The following is a 3,824-nucleotide window of genomic DNA, read 5'->3' on the forward strand; positions in this document are numbered from 1 at the left end:
TTGATGTGAGTATCGGAATTATAGTTATCCATATAATATAATATTTGGTGACACTATTAGATACCAAAATAAGAATGAGAAAATAAAAATTGATATGCTCTATTTGTGCTTTAATAATAAAGTGAAAGTCAGCTATTACTCTTTCGGTTACCACTAGAGAACATATCAATCTGAAATAAAAGCACTCTAGATCTTCCATTCTATAAATCTCTTGAATATGTTACCTCTTATTCCGACTCATTTGATTACTTCATTGGTTCATCCAGCAAGCATTTATTAAGCACAAACCTTATGCCAGAAATTGTGCTAGGTCTGGCAATACTCTGTGTAAGCATGGTACCTTCTATTATAACTGTGACATTTACTGCTATATTAATAGGCCTATTGTTAGATCATTCATAAGTTGCCATTCCCACACAGTTGTCTCAATTATCCATGACAACAAAGATAAGCCATAAGCCATGGTTACAATAATGTGAAAGTGATTAGAACTTCACCTTAAAAGGTATTTTGTGGATCCTTAGTGGGGTTGAGGAAGGTGGGATTACAAGGAAAGGGTACTAGTATGTCTTGTTAATGATTAGGCTTGAATGGCACATCAATTCCATTCAATAAGAGCAGGAAAGATGAACAATGTATTAGGCTTGAGTTTCTCAAACAAGGGGTTTTGAGAAACATAGGGCATTATTAATTTTATATTAAGGCAACCTATTAAGGATCTGAGGCAACTTCTTGTCTTGAGCTTGTTGTTAAAGGTTCAAACTCTTAATTCAATGTATGACCTTGTATAATGAGTTTAGTTTTCAAATTTAGAATCTCTCCCTCTCTTTCTCAAGATTGCTGGGAGGAACATATGGCCATGTATATAATGTGCCTGGCACAAAGGGAACACTCATTGAATGTCAGCTCTTCATTTGCTGGAGCCAATCCAACATGTAACATCAACAGTTGACTCAGATGTACTCTGGGATAAATGGTTGTGCAATTGTCTGTCTTATACAGGCCATGGGCACACAGTGCACAAAGGAGATTACTTTGGTTAAGAAAGCCCTAGCTAATCAAACAGTTACCATAGACCACGGTGTGTCAATCTCAACACTGTTGGCATTGGGAGCCAGATAATTCTTTGTGGTGGGGCTGTCCTGTGCATTGTAGGATGTTCAGCGGCATCCCTGGCTTCTACCCACAAGATGCCAGTAGCACCTCCATCCCTAGCTATAAAAACCAAAAATACCTCTAGACATTGCCAACTGTCTCCTGGTGGGGGGTGGGGGAGTAGAATTACCTCCAGTTGAGAACATCAACTTAGATGATAACCTTCAGTCCTGGAGACCTGGTAGCTTGTCCTGAGAATCAAAGGAAAGAAGGTGAGTGAAAATGAAATTACCTGGTGGCTTGTAAAGTCCAAACCCTGGAATTCTCAGTGCTGCATGCACTTTTCTATCATCTGGGGAGATTTCACCATCCTGAGACCCAGGCCAAACTCCAACACAGTTAATCAGAAACTCAGTGGGTAGGATGGAGGCAGCAGTGTGTTTTGAAATTTCCTGAGTGATTCCAGGAGACGCCAGGGTGAGGCCCCTCTGCTCTAAGCTGAGATGTAATTCTCAGGACTGGGTGGTAGACTTTGCCATTTGATGAGAGGGTCTGAGCCTATGTCTCTACATGTATGCACAGCATTAATTCACATATAGCAAACACAGCATTTGCTGACGGCACACCATGTGCCAGTCATGGTGCTGAGTGCTGGAGAAGCAAAGTTGACAAAGAACTGCCCTTGAAGGAATTATAATCTGATCAGAGAGAGTCTTGAAAAGCCCATTGAGAACGGCCCTGATAGAGTCTGCACAGAGAAGATCATAGGTGAGCGTATTTGTGCAGAGTACATCAGATAAGCCTTTCTGAAAGACATGAATGTTTTCATTTATTATTAAACAGCTGGAGCCTAGAATTTGCTGCTTCATTTGAGTATAAACTTTTGCTAACAGTCTAAGAATTGGAGAAAAGACTGAAATGTAAATGAACATGAAGCCCTCAAACATCTGGAGGATTATCAGTAGAGAAACTTCCATCTCCTGTGCTACCAGCCCTGTCTGATAAATGAGCAATTTGATTGGCTATTAGAGCGTAAATCACTAATTCAGGCTACAGAGTATGGATGTATATAGTCTTTAACCCAGTGATCACATCTTAGATTTCTAGATGTTTTCAAAATGAACAATTGTTTTCCAACATTTTATTATTAGAAATTTCAAATACACAGAAAAGTTGAAAGAATTTCATGGAAAACATTCATGTTCCCACCACCTAGATTCCATCATTGACATTTGGCCATACTGTTGTTGCTTATCACATATCCAGCCATCTGTTTGTCCCTCTGTCTGTCTATGAATCCAAGGGGTGCATTTCTTTCAGTTAGTTCTCAATGACAGCAATAAAAGAGCAAGGGCTGCTTTGAAAATTGGTGTTATTTCTACATTTGTTATGAAGCATTATCCTTACTTGTCAGTCGATTCACATAGGGTGGAGTAGGGTGTTGGGGGGTAAAAGGGGGTTATGCCTCCAGTTATTAGAAACCAATTCTCTAAATTACTGTACTTATTCTAATAACTCTTGAGAAATCGCCTTTAAATTTGCTTAAACATTTCCTGTGGTCTTTGTAGATAACCTCCAGTGGGGGAAAAAAAAAAAAATTGAAGTGACCATGTTTGCCCTAAAGGCTTTGGTTAGTTCACAAAACCTGTTTCCTCAGCGGAGAGTTGCTTCAAATAGACTTCCTCCCTTTACAAAGGCTTAATGATTTGTGTATTGAGTTGTTTCTTTCTGAGAGACATCTCACAAATACTCCAGCTGGGAAAAAGAGATAAATTGCTCCATCCGAAAGTTTAAAAGAAGAATTTTTTCAGGGTTTTGTAACTTGGACACTTGGTGTTCTGAAAAGAATGTCTTTGTGCCTATTTAAAATTGCAGAATCCTTTTCAGGTTGTTTCTAGGCGGTTATGCCAAAGAAGTAGCTCTGTAATCCCCATTTGTCTTTACCTGACATCAAATTCCGCTTTGCGATGGAGAATTGTTCCTTGATTTGACATTCTTTTAAAGAAAAATGAGCCGGCATTGAATTCTTAGCTGAATACCAGTAGTTGGTGTATGTGTGTATGTGTTTCCAATTATAGACAGAACCTGGTATAGTACTTTCAGCTGAAATCTTTGATGAAGCTTATGAAAATTACATTGATCCAGATGGGATAGAAAGCTGTAAGACTGGTTGCACAAAGCCCTCTGCAAGATTTGTCTTATTTCTTAATGTTACACATCTTAAGCTCGAAAGAGAGGGAAACCTGAGGCAATCATGGCTTAAAATTGCCCAAGATGTCTCATTGGCTAATTCGGGTACCAAGTAGATTGTGGGGAAATGGGGACAGCTGGTAGTATTTAGTTTCAGTAATTAGGGATTCTCTTTAGGTTATAGAGAACTCTTAGAAATAAAGGTGAGCTGCCTTGTCAGGGGAAGATGGCTTCCAACCCAGCCGTGGAAATAATCGGGCTGGGCACGACTGCTCATGCCTGTAACCCCAGCCACTTTGCGAGGCTGAGGCGGGTGGATTGCTTAGCCCAGGAGTTCCAGACCAGCCTGGGCAACATAGTGAGACCTCATCTCTGCAAAAAATAAACAAAATTGGCTGGGAGCAGTGGCTCATGCCTGTAATGCTAGCACTTTGGGAGGCCGAGGCGGGCAGACTGCCTGAGCTCAGGAGTTTGAGACCAGCCTGGGCAACATGGTGAAACCCTGTCTCTACTAAAATACAAAAAAAAAAAAAAAAAAA

This window comes from Mandrillus leucophaeus, unplaced genomic scaffold (assembly GCF_000951045.1).
Source record: "Mandrillus leucophaeus isolate KB7577 unplaced genomic scaffold, Mleu.le_1.0 Scaffold462, whole genome shotgun sequence".
Lineage (NCBI taxonomy): Eukaryota > Metazoa > Chordata > Mammalia > Primates > Cercopithecidae > Mandrillus > Mandrillus leucophaeus.